Source organism: Salvia splendens, chromosome 2, assembly GCF_004379255.2.
Source record: "Salvia splendens isolate huo1 chromosome 2, SspV2, whole genome shotgun sequence".
Lineage (NCBI taxonomy): Eukaryota > Viridiplantae > Streptophyta > Magnoliopsida > Lamiales > Lamiaceae > Salvia > Salvia splendens.
In genome coordinates this window covers 15404836-15419245 of record NC_056033.1, presented here as the reverse complement: position 1 = coordinate 15419245, position 14410 = coordinate 15404836, and the positions used below count along the sequence as shown (strand labels likewise).

The following is a 14410-nucleotide window of genomic DNA, read 5'->3' as shown; positions in this document are numbered from 1 at the left end:
TAACCCTCCCCCTTATGAGGCCTTTTAAGGGGTGAGTGGCCCATTTCTAATATGGTATCAGAGCGGGCCCAAGTCGATGATGGTTTTCTCTTTATCTCTTATCTACCTCACGAGTGGAAGACCGATGTCCTTTCCGGCCCACATCGATGATGGTTTCTCTTGCATTGCCTACCCACGTGATGGAAGACCGATGTCCTTTCCGGCCCACACGTGAGGGGGCGTGTTAAATCCTCTAAATTCTGTCTCACATCGACTTGGTGAAGATCTCATCTAATCTATATAAGTGTGGATAACCCTCCCCCTTATGAGGCCTTCGACTTGGTGAAGATCTCATCTAATCTATATAAGTGTGGATAACCCTCCCCCTTATGAGGCCTTTTAAGGGATGAGTGGCCCATTTCTAATAGCTATCAACAAGAAGTACTCCAAATGACAAGCTCCTAAGCTAATGAGGACTCACTCCGCTTCTACACATTGTGAATCCAGCTGGCTTGTGCTGAACGAATGAGGGATAAAAACAATGATATATATTATTCACTTTTAATATTGATCTTACTTTTATCTACTTTAACTCTTTCCCTGCATTCTCTTTCTCTGCTTGCCTACTTAACATACTTTTCAATATAATCTACTGTACTAGTTAACCTGCTCTTGAATATTATCCCTAATAATTGTCTTTTAATTCATTTAAAATTCAACTAATGTTTAAATGAAAGAATAACCTATAAGTTATTTTTTTTCCAATTTTGGGTTGATAAAGAAAAGCACGCTGTGTTCATTTATAAATGAAGTAAGCATATTCATAAAAGAAATTAGACAGGGAGCAATGTAAATAAAGAAAATGATAAACTTGCTAATCTTGATAAAACTGTTAAGATGTGGAGTAGTTCAGAGCATTCGCAACGCGTGTTGCGGATGTTTGGTGTAGTTTAGAGCATCCCCTTCCAGCAGAACTCACACGAAGGGAGAGGGAGTGCGGTTGTCCTGCCACGCGCCCCCCACCACATGGTGCCCCTGGATTCGGTCGTGAAGCCCACTCGCATCACCTCCGAAAATAGTAATCTTTAATTTATGTACTAATTTTTATTTTTTTAGGATTCTTTATTATGTAATTTTATGATTTATAATTATGTTATTTTTTATACTTGTAATAAGTATTTTAAATCATTTTTGTTAATTAAATTGCATTTTTAAATTGGATAAATAAAATAGCGGGACTCATTAATAGTTAAGGGGGAGGGGTGGAGACAACGGGTGGTGGGTGTTATATTGTTATTTGTTGAGCAAGATATGTGTAAAAAATAACGTGAGATCCATGAATAATTAAAGCAAGTAATGGTTTGAAGGGATGAGATATGGATGGCTTAATAAAGTCATACTTTCTATATAGTCTCTGTTTTTGCCTCCTAACTTACTATTTTAATTTCTTCACAATTAAATCTTATGCCCCTCTCTTCACCTATACATTTCTATCTAACATAAACACTCATACTTTGTCAAGAAGGAAAGATTACAGAGGATTAATGAAGATTGCAGAAGATAATCTATCCCGGGAAAGTAGCGCAATTAGCATGTAATTTATACGTAATTGATTCTACTAGGAATAGATTGGTTCTCTACCTTATTTACATTAATCCTCCACCTATAAGAGGATGAAAAGAATGTACAAAGTAAATATAGCAATACAATGATTCCTTCTCTCTCTAATCTCCTCTTCTCAATTCCATACGCCATTTGAGATGGTATCAGAGCTGGTTCCATACTCCATGGGACTCAGAAACAAAGTCATCATCGCCCCTAACCATTCTCGGCCATAGCCTAATCTCCTCCAAACCGAAACCTGCAAATCAGCAACCCAAACCATGTCAGACTCAGAACCAAACACTCCAAAAAAACCTCAAACCGAAGGCAGCCAATCTGCCGCCTTTCCACCCGAATTTGCTGCACAACTTGCGGCGTTCATGAAACAAAATTTCAACATGCCACTAGAAACCAAGCCACCGAAAATGACCCAGCCAGTTCAACCAGACCATCCCGAGAATTTCGGGGAGGTCTCTGTGAAAACCAAACTGAACGGAGATAATTATCCCCTATGGGCGACCCTCATGAAGCGAGCAATCGGGGGAAAAGGTTTGACTTCTCACATAATCGGAGTTTCAAAACCTCCCCCGATCGAAGACCCCGGTTATGCAAAATGGCAACAACGGGATGATACGGTGTTCAATTGGATCATCAACAACCTCGAGACAAGCCTGGTGAATGAGGTGTCCCGGTATGAGACGGCGAGAGACCTATGGGATGGACTCGCCGTCACATACGGAAACGGTTCTGACCCTATCCAAATATGGGATCTGCATCAACAAGCATACGACATGAGACAAGGGACGATGACATTAGAGGAACTATGGAACAAATTTCAGGATCTATGGATCATGATTGACACCCGAGATCCGAATCCGATGAGTTATCCGACAGAAATTGAAAAATACAACCATAGAGAACAGAGATTCCGAGTATACCAGTTCCTACGAGCCATAGATCACAAATATGATGCGGTCAAAAAGGAAATCATCAACAAAGAACCCTTTCCAACAGTAAAACAAGCATATGGATTGATTCGAAGAGAGACCATTAATTCAGGAGTTCTCAAACCTGAACCGAAGGAACCACCGACGGGAGGCAATGGCGCTGGACTAGTGGCCATAAACCGACCACCGCCACTCGGCTACTCTCCGCACCCAAATCGGAACCGAACAGGAGAAGAAGATAAAAGTAGACTTACTTGCTCTCACTGTGGAGGAAAAAGACACACCAAAGAGGAGTGTTTCCTCTTAATCGGTATCCCGAGTGGTGGGACGAAATGAAGAAAACCAGAGCAGCAAGGGCGGCCAACCGGAACCAGAGTCGAGGCGGCGGCGGAAGAGCAGCGATGGCCGTGGCAGGAAGAAGCTGGCCTACTGATGCTACCACCACCAGACCACCACCAAACGGCGGAGGAGTCTCGGCGAGCAGCATCACGCCGACAGCCTCGCCGGGGGCAGCTATCGGAAACGGAGCGCAGCAGGAGATCGGGAAGGGAATGGCGGTAACGGCTAGGGTTCCAGAAGGTAAAGGGGGGTTTTATCCCTTAAACCCCTCAAGTTCTCTTAATCTTCAACTCTTACCCCATATGTCCCTTTTATGCAAAAAGGCACCCACATCTTATGTTAAATCCTATTTCCGACCCCCCATGTCCTTCATGTGTCAATCTACACCCCAACCTTTTGAGATATTACAAAAAGGACCACCTGAACAATTAAAATCATGCTTAGAGGCCCCACTTGATAAAATTCCATGTACCGAACCCAATATCGAGTGTAGAAATGCTTTCCAAGCACTGGCCGACCTACCAACTATTCCCGAAAACCAAGAAAAAATTGATCATTGGATATTTGATTGCGGAGCCACTGATACCATGTCTTATGATGCCTACAGACTGCGAGTGGAGATTTAGCACATGTTCAAGGAGCCGGCCCAATTACTATTTTACCGGATTTAAAAATGTCTAATTGTCTATATGTTCCTTCGTTGTCTCACAAACTTATATCTGTTAGTCAAGTAACGAGAGAACTTAACTGCAACTTACTAATGCAGCCACAATTCTGCATTTTACAGGATACGAAGACGGGGGGGATAATTGGGCGTGGCACTGAACACAGAGGATTATACTATGTAGACATGATGGCTCAACCCGAGGCTGCGATGCTGACTCATGGACTGACGGACAAGCAAACCTGGCTTTGGCATCGTCGGTTAGGGCACACATCTCTAGGATATTTACGCCTACTTTTTCCTAAGATTTCTGCTTCAAAGAGTTTAAATTGTGAAACTTGTTTTTTGGCCAAAAGCCATCGACACTCTTTTAAGTTGAATAATACTCGTGTGAACAACCCTTTTTCTTTAATACACTCTGATATTTGGGGCCCCGCACCCGTTACTGGTGGGAATGGATTTAGATATTTCTTATTATTTGTGGATGATTGTACTAGAATGTCTTGGGTTTACTTCTTGCGGAATAAGTCCGAGGTTTTCGAGAAATTCGTAATTTTTTACAACCTTATCCACACACAATATAAGCAACGTATCCAAATCCTTAGATCCGATAATGGGGGGGAATTTGTGAACACGAAAATGCAAACCTTCTTTTCTGATAATGGCCTTGTTCATCAAACCACCTGTGCCTATACTCCCGAACAGAATGGGGTAGCAGAACGGAAAAATAGGACACTCCTTGAAATGACCAGGGCACTCCTCATCGAGTCGCACACAACAAAATCCTTCTGGCCCGAGGCAATAGCCACCTCAGTCTATCTACAAAACCGACTCCCCACTTTTATCCTAAATTTCAAAACCCCTCTCGACATCCTATCCACCTTTACAGACATACCATCCTCCATTTCCCTAGAACCCAAAATCTTTGGATGTACAGTCTTTGTCCACGTCCCAAAACACGATCGATCAAAACTCTCACCAAGTGCAATCAAATGTGCCTTCGTCGGATATGGTGTAAATCAAAAGGGCTACAGATGCTATGACCCAAAAACTCGACGCCTCTACACCACCATGAACTGTGACTTTGTTGAAACCGAATACTTTTACCACCAACTTGGGAGTCAGGGGGAGATAGACACTAGCGACTCCACAAGTTCCCTTTACCCCACTAACTCTCTGAAACCACCCTCACCTTGCCTTGTTCCCCTAACCAATCCGATGTCAAGCCAGGAGCCAAAGATGGTCCCACAGAAGAGATTGGAGACACCGTTGAGCCATCCACGATGTCTCATGAGCAGCACCCCAATCTATCCTCACCGTCTTCTACTCTTGAGGTAAGTCCCAGTAATATTTCTCAAGTTATCGAGACTAACAATGTGAGACAGGAGGATGATGGAACTCGGGGTGAGGGGGAGGCCAGTGAAAGGAATACATATGAGGATCAAGGGGTGGACCCAGACACAGGATTATACAAGTTGCCCTATAGACGTACTAGGGGAGTCCCACCCAACCGGTACTCTCCAGACTGGCAGGGAAGAAAGTCGAGATATCCTGCAGCCTATACTATGATTGGGCAGATGACTGAGATGGCCAGAGCCTTTGAAGCAAGTCTATATGAAGACGTGGAGATACCCCGTTCTGTCGAAGAAGCCATGAGACATAAGCATTGGAGAGCAGCAATGGAGAAGGAAATGGAAGCCTTGATAAAAAAACAAGACGTGGGAGAAACACATCTTACCAAAGGGGAAGAAGCCAGTAGGATGTCGGTGGGTATTCACAATCAAGCGTAGAGTCGATGGATCAATTGAAAGATACAAAGCCAGATTGGTAGCCAAGGGATACACACAGACCTATGGGATAGACTATGATGAGACCTTCTCCCCGGTCGCCAAGATGAGTACCGTGAGGGTACTGCTTTTCCGTAGCCGCATGCAAGGACTGGCCATTACACCAATTTGATGTGACCAACACTTTCCTACATGGAGAACTGAAAAAGAATGAAGAACTATACATGGAAGCTCCCCCGGGCTATTCTGGAGAATTCAAGAATGGAGAAGTTTGCAAATTGAAGAAAACACTCTACGGTCTCAAGCAATCCCCTAGAGTATGGTTTGGGAGGTTCTGTTAGGCTATGACTTCCGCTGGATTCAAACAAAGCAACTCTGATCACACGTTGTTCTTGAAGAAAAGAGGAGACAAGATCACATGCTTAATCATATATGTTGATGATATGATCATCACTGGAGACGATAAGGAGGAAATCGAGAATCTGAAGAGAAGTTTGTTTCAAGAGTTCGAGATGAAGGATATAGGAGCAATGAAATACTTCATAGGAATCGAGATCTTAAGATCAAAGTATGGTATATTTATTCGTCAGAGAAAGTACGTTCTAGACCTATTGGCAGAGACTGGTCTACTTGAGTGTAAACCGGCCATGGATTGAAAATTGAAGAAGGAGGCAAGTTGACGGATCGGGGGAGGTACCAGCGCTTGGTAGGGAAATTGATCTATCTTGCACACACTAGGCCAGACATAGCCTACGCTGTTGGGGTAGTAAGCCAGTTTATGCATCAACCCCAAGAAAGTCACATGGAGGCAGCATTGAGAATTGTGCGCTATTTGAAAGGCACAACGGGATATGGGATCTTTCTCGAGAAAAGGAGCACTTAGAGGTTGATGGATACACAGACGCCGATTGGGCAAGCAATCCAAATGATAGAAGATCCACGGCATGGTACTTTACCTTTCTCGGAGAAAACCTAGTGACATGGAGAAGTAAAAAGCAAAAGGTGGTAGCTTTGTCAAGTGCTGAGACTGAATTTCTTGGAGTAAAAAACTGCATAACCGAAATCTTATGGCTGTACGATTGCTATCAGAAATGAGCTTTCCACCTACACAAAGCAGTCGACTGTACTGCGACAACAAGGCTGCAATCAGTATCTTCGGAAACCCAGTCCAACATGATCGGACCAAACATGTAGAAGTCGATCGCCACTTCATCAAGGAGAAACTCGACGAGGGAGTTATTGAGCTCCCATTTGTCAAGTCCGAACATCAGTTGGCAGATATCTTGACCAAAGCAGTCAACACCAAATTTTTCAAGGAAGTTCTAGGCAAGTTGAACATCAGAGATGCCGTTGCTCAACTTGAGGGGGAGTGTCAAGAAGGAAAGATTACAGAGGATTAATGAAGATTGCAGAAGATAATCTATCCCGAGAAAGTAGCGCAATTAGCATGTAATTTATACGTAATTGATTCTACTAGGAATAGATTGGTTCTCTACCTTATTTACATTAATCCTCCACCTATAAGAGGATGAAAAGAATGTACCGAGTAAATATAGCAAAACAATGATTCCTTCTCTCCCTAATCTCCTCTTCTCAATTCCATACGCCATTTGAGATACTTTTGGGAGCAACTATGGTAGTGTACTAGGTCAGGTGTCGACGAAGTCTCTGCTGAATGACGGCTTAGCCTACGCTAGTCCCGTCGGGTTTAAAACTATCCAAAAGACCAAAAAACCTAAGTAACACACCGAATCCATGCAATATAACAATATTAATTCTATATCTAATAATCAAAATCGAGCGCAACACGCTTTTGAGACTTCGTTAATGCATAAATTTATATAATTGGAAGTTTGGAACGTTTGAGACTTCATAAATGGATGAATTTACAAAATTAGAATCTAGAAAGAATATGCAGCCAAAACACACCATGTGGGATGATGACTTAGCGATAACACGTTTTAAAACATTCAGTCAACCTTTATCAAAACTTAAACTTTAAAGTAATCCGTCCTGAATAAATTGAGTTAATTGAATAACCATAATGCTAATGTCATCAAGAGATCCTCTTGTCAATGACAAATCCACAAGTTTCTAGCAAGCCGGTAGCCTTTCTGCCTGATCCATGCCAATGCACACATCACGGACAATGTCCACCGCTTCCTGATTGCTAACCTGCAACAAGAAACATAAAAGGATTCAGTATCTAACGTGTCGATGATCAACAAACGAAGACGATGGCTGAAGCTTACATTATCTCATAGGCCATCCGAGGCCATGATTAAGAACTCGCATTCTGGTCTAATCTTGAATATCTTAGTTGTTGGCTCAGCTACAACCCCATTGCTTGAGATAGCGATCTCCGATTGCTCTTGATACAGCCAAAGATCTGTGCACTCTCCAAACACCACGACAGCAGTCCACATAGCCACCCTGCTAGAAACTAAAATCTCATCAGCAAACATGGATCACTTCGACACACTCTATTCAACGAAAAAGCAGATGGTAATGCTGACCAGATTCTCGATCCTCTTCATTTCTTCATCCAACGAAGGCCGGTGATCAGTTGTAAGGGCTTCAGCAACCCCTCCATGACTCATCACAGCACGACAGTCTCCGGTGTTGGAGACCACAAGATCTCCTTCATGAACCAGTGCTGTCACACAGCCAGTCCCACCACAGATATCTTTATTCAAAAACCCAGAATCTGGGGCCAGATAACCCTCCTTCACAGCCTCCTCCATCTCATCGCCTCTCTTCACCACTTCCTTCATTATGTTCTTCTCTAACCTAGCTGCAGCAAACTCTGCTGCTCCAGCTTCTCCATGACCATCAAATGCACCAAAAAATGCCTGAAATTAGAGTTAATGCTAATCTAGGTTATAGCAATTCCCCAAAACTTATCACCTCCTCAATCCAAATCATCAAGAAACATTAATTTCTCCAACCACTAATATGCTATTTCCATACCTAAATTCCATCGTTTCATGCTGTGAATTACAGTTCTCATAAGTTAGTTATAAACGCTATAATGCAAAAGCCAATAATGCTTCAATCTTAATCAAAAAGCTCAATAAAAAAAATCTCAAAATCATCTTTATAATAGGAGTAACAAATATCGAAATGTAAAAAGTTGAAAAGGAAAATTGACCTGTTTAGAATCGCAATGAATGTCGGAAACGACGGCGTATCGATCCTCTAAAACGCCACCTCTTTTCCCACATTTGGAGTAAACTGAGTATCCGTTCCCCTTCAAACACGACCTCGCCAATCCTATCCAAATTCGACGTCGTATTAGCTTCATCCATGCTTAAGCTTGTAATCGAAATATCAATCCTCGCCGGCCTTTTCCGCTTCGACGGCACTAATCCATGATTGGTTTTCCACACTTAACTAAATTAAATGAGTTGTGACATCTATATCCTTTTGCTGTGCGTTTCTCAATATCAGTGAAATGAATTTAGCTCTGAAATTTGGACTCTATATAGCATGATATGTCAGTGGTGACTGGTGAGGGATGGTCTAGAACGTCGTCGTTTTGTCAGGTGTGGAGATAATAAATTTTCTGATTGTTTTACGATCTAAGATAAATACTTAAACTGTCTCCATATTTTATGTTGTTAAATTTGACTATTTCTCAAATGCATTTTTATTTAAATTCACTAAATATGTGTGATTTTTTTCCTTTTTGAAGGTATATTTGAATATTGAACTAATCAAAAAGCAAATAAATAAATGATTAAAATGAGAGTGTGAGATAATGAGAATGGGTAAGAGCATCCACCGAAAGGACTTCCCCACGGACTACTTCCCAAAAATACATTCTGCTATGTCACTATGACTCTTCTGCTATGTCACTAGGACTAACTCTTCTGCTATGTCACTAGGACTTTCAATCCCACTGCCACATTAGTAGGACATCCCACTACACAATAGTGGACAAGCACTAGGACATCCCGGCGAACAAATACAATAATAAAAATTCACAAATGCGCAAATAAGCAATTACAGAATTAAAATTTCGACACGAATACGGGCGGAAAAAGTTCAATAATAATTTTATTAATTAAAAAAATAAAATAATACAATGCAACAAAAAAAACAACAATTTAAACAAAGTTTAGTATGCCTTGGATCTTTATAGTTTGATGCTAGTCTTTATAGTTTGCCACTAGCCGAACGGGGTCTCGCTGTGCATGATATGTTTATGTTTTACACCTTCATTTTTTACGATAGTTGTGCATGATATGAAATGCAATTGAAATGAAGTGCAATGAGCCAAATATATAGAGTTGAAATTAGGAAAATAAAAAGTAAAAATTAAAAATAAAAAAAATCAAAAAATGATCTCGTCCGTCGGGTGCCCGCAATAGCTGACGAGACGGCGGACGAGCTAACGGACGAGGGGTCATCCACCCAGCTCATCCGCGACGCGCTCGCCAGTCGCAATAATGGACGAGCGCGATGGAGGAGCGGCTCGCCGGTCGCTCGTGCGCCGGCTCGTCCACTATTGTGGATGCTCTAAACAAAAAGTGAAAGGTGGTTTACACAGAAAGATGGTCAACTGAGTGAGGTGGCAGGCTATTAATGAGTAACTGAGTCAATATGATACTCCCTCCGTCCCAGACTACTTGCACTTATTTCCTTTCTGGGCGTCCCAAGTTATTTGCACTATTTTCATTTTTAGTAAAAATTTTCACCTACAGCCATAATATTTGACTTTGCTATACACTCATTCCTTAATCTCCGTACCGAAAATGAAATGTGCGAGTAGTGCGGGACGAAGGGAGTACTACGTAGTTAGAAATTCATCTCCAAGAAACGAAATACTCTATGATAGTAACATATTTTGCAATGGAAGAATTCAAAATGGAGAAAGACATTAAAATGAGACTATAGAGAATGATAAAATTAATTTTATTTATTTATTTATTGTTTCTTATTAAAAATTATACACATTTATAATACTCCATGTGTGAATAAAAAAAGATAGTAGTATCTTATTATAAGAAAATAAATCAAATCATATAATTATAGGAATAAAATACAAAAATATAACTAAATAATATCAATAGGCAAGAAATAAATGTGTCTATATATTTACAGTAAAATCAATAGGCAATAAATAATTTGTTCAAATCTTATTGTTATAACAAAATAAACTCGATATATTTATGGACTTCATTACTAGGCAAATCAAACTTAGCTAGATTCATACTTTACCAAGGAATTTGCTACACTGACTGGGATTCTAAAATTGGTTAACCATAATAGCATTAATAAACCTAATATCTCTTGCAAATGCTGAAGATTAAAGTTGTCGATATTATGAAAATTATGATTTAGACATTTAGGATCTCAAAATGTAACAATTATGAACCAAATTGACTTGCAGATAACGAGTTTTATATATGGAATTTCATTAAAATAACCAAACATCAAATTAAATACTCATATTAGTAACAAACTCATAGTATTGGTTCCCAAAATCAGTAAATATATTCTCCATTAAAAAGAAACAATAAATAATAAAAAAAATCATAAGACCGCAGTAATTTGGATCGATCTATTAAGTTGATCGGTATATCTCTTCACATAAAAAAACGAAAATATAAAAACAGTAATAAATCAAAAGACAGAAAACTTATTTGGAAGGATCTGTTTGGTGTTTAAATCGTAAAATAAAATAAATTAATCAAATCTCTACGAACAGAAATTGTAAAATAAAATTTGGAAATTTGATAAATTATTAGTATGTATATTTTCAACCACCCCAAAACTTTTCAGATTAAATAATGCTGCAGAAAAGCACATAAGAAGGGCAGCTTGAAATCATTTTGGCTTCATGGTTACGAATTGAGTGGGCACTAATTAATCCCATCAACAAGACAGTGAAGCATATTCATTAAAAAACAGTTATTTAATTAAAAAATATGAAAATCAAATGAATGTCTTGATAGCCTCCTCCCAAAAATATTACGTGACATCTATTATGGAACGGAGGGAGTAAGATTTTTGTAAATGAATAGGTACTCTAAATAGAATATATTTCTCATAAATAACACGATTTAACTGCAAAATCGGCCTTCTTTGATATTTGTCAACGAAATTGTACACTAAATAAGCATAAAATGACATTAGGAAGGAGAACTTGTGAGAAATTCATTAGCTCTAGGAAAGCTTGAAAAATAGAAAGCCCAGAAAATGGAGATGAGAGTAGAAGAAATGCTTAATTAGTCGATTATAAGCTTTGGTGGGGGAGAAATATATAGAGTGGCAATGGAAAAAGTTGTTACTATGTTTGGGGAGAAGTCGCTAGAAATGTTGAAGCTGTTGAGATATAATTGGCTGTTGAATAGCATCCTATTCCTTTTTCAAGACTCCATTCCTCGAGTGACACTTATATTTTGAAATTATGCTTTTCATCTCTAAATTTCTTAATTTCATGTGATGGGGAAATCAATTACTCGGAAACTATTGTTGACACGTTGACATCCAAACAAAAGAACTGCTTGGAACAAATTGAAATGCTTCGAATTTGATTAAATGGCTTGAGTAATTAAAATTTTTATTCTTACTTAGGTTTCAAATTTATTACTCCTACTATGTTGCTTTGAATTTTACTTCTATGCCATTTTTATGTTTGGAGTGAACTACATAAAAAGTCTATGACGTTTTCATTTGTGACACTGCAGGCCCATGACAAAAAAAATATCGCCTCAAGACTCTGACCTTAAACATAATCACATATCATGTTTTTTCTGACTAAAAGACCCTTCAGCCCTAAAAGGGCATTATGGTCATATCAAACGGAAATCTGCAGTGGCGGCCTGCAACCTGTCGAGATTTGACGTCTGTGCGTCAGCCATCAGGTTTGACGTCTGTGCATCCGCGGCGGTTTGTATGTAGTTACACCACATATACACGCCACGTATACAATACTCCATTTGTTATTTATCAAATAAATTTCAAAAATTTCACCACCAGTATTTTCAGTCTTCAGTCTCTCCCACCCCGCCTAAAAATTTCACAAACTTATTTTCACTCTTCATTATATCTGCTCCCCTCTGTAAAAATCTCTCTTGCATGAATGGCGCCAAAACGGAAGCGCGCTGGATCCTCAGGCGCATCGTCATCACGAAATTTGTCTCGTCGTAAAAAGAAACCCACACCCCCGCCATTGCCACCACCACGGCGACCACCACCAAGACATGCACCGGAGGTCATAGATGTGGAAGAAGAAACCTGGGATATCCGAGATCCTCGGCTGGATTTTTTCGTCCCAGAAGTTGAATATAGTAAGTTATGTTTTTAATCCTCACTTTGTGATTTAGGGTTTAGGAAATTGATTTTTTTGTGAATATTTTTTGGTCCTCCGAAAATTGATTTTTAATCCTCAGTTTGTGATTTAGGGCTCCGGAAATTGAATTTTTGTGAATATTTGTTGGATGTTTTGGTTTGATTTTTGATTGTCCGATTATTGTTCCTTAACAGGGGAAGAACCTGGAAAGTTTTCAGTTGCTTTCCATCATGGAGGTTCATTCTCTCGAGTATGGTGTTAAAGTTGAAGTATGATAGGAAGATGATATGTGAGTTCTATTATTGTGATCCAAAGTACAGTCATGACTGCGAGAGGGTTTTAATAGGCGTCCCTTTGATGCCCATTGTTGAGGATGCACATCTATAAGATTTCCTCAAGTGGAGGCTACTACGACAAAGTTAGCTCACATTTACGTTGTGGAGATAACCCGGGCTGACGCTATATTGAAAAAAATGAAGGATGAAGCGCAAGAGCTTCTCAGATTCAGGGCGTCAAAACCCCGCATGAGTCATTATTGAAGAGATTGAAGAAACCGAGCCAAATGTGGCAAAGCAAAAACCCAGAACGAAGAGGAGGCAGGGGGATCAGTTGCAAGGGCACCGGAGTAAGCCTTTGATGATTGGCTGGTATGATAGGGATGTTGAGTTCGAGGAATATCTTACAAAGAGAGAAGATGATCGTGCTCAGAGGAGGAGGGACGAGGAGGTAGCTCGTCAAAATTTGGAGAAAGTATTTGAAGCGGTATCATCCGAATCAGTACCATCCGAAGCTCCGGTCTCTGCAGTTGGAGAAGTACTAGTAGCAGTACCACACGTTGAATCTATAGTAGAAGTTGGAGGATGATATGTTGGAGAAGTGGGAGAAGTTGGAGGAGGAGACTCCCATGCAGACGTACTAGAGGTAATGAGTTGTGATTTACATAATTGATTTAGTACCTCATTTGTGATTTTGTGTACATTTTGTGTACCTCATTTATGTACATTTTGTATCTCATTTGTGATTTAGTACCTAATTTGTGATTTTGTGTATTGTAGGATGTACCTAGACCTTCATCTGTTGACCATTCCAATCCGATTGGTCCAAGTGTCCATGTTGATGAACCTGCAACTGAATCTGAATCTGAATCTGTAGTTCACCACCCAGATTCGGACAGGGCAGGAGCATTTGTAGATGAAGACGTGTACCAACCGGTCATGGACGGTGGTTGTCAACCACAGCCGGACATACGGGTAGACAACGAATTCTTTCCGATCGTTGAGGACATTACCCATGAATTATTCATGTCTGAAGTTGACACCCATGTGCAAGAGTCAGCTCCAACTGAAGCAGCGTCTGAAGAACCCGTACCAGTTGTAGGAGAAGTACCCCAACAAGTTGTCCAAGATGATGTTTATTGTCCTTCTTTCGAGTATGTTCCCGACGGATGTCATCTTCATAATGAGGGAAATAATAAAGATGATGATGTTGATGAGGTCGGTCATTTTATCTCGTTGGCCAACATGTGTCGAGATGAATAGATGTTTACCTTATACTACGAGTCGTTATGTCGGCAACAACAACCGGAACAGGAAACGGGACAACAGTGGAGTGCGGAGCCGAAGATCGAACCACAAGGGTCTGGACAACAGACTGGTGAAGGCAGCGGAGGGTCCAAGAAAAGGCGAAAGTTTTCCCCTGTGGTGAAAAAAAGGAACTCGTCGGATACAAACCCACTATACGAGCAAGAAATAGTGGATGAGCTACAAGATCTAGAGGATTTGGAAGGGTTGCG

The 14410-nt window shown here is 40.3% G+C and overlaps 1 pseudogene; it reads right to left on the bottom strand.

Moving 5' to 3' along the window:
* Positions 1–7175: 7175 nt before the first annotated feature.
* Positions 7176–11535, bottom strand: LOC121762539 (annotated as a pseudogene).
* Positions 11536–14410: the final 2875 nt, after the last annotated feature.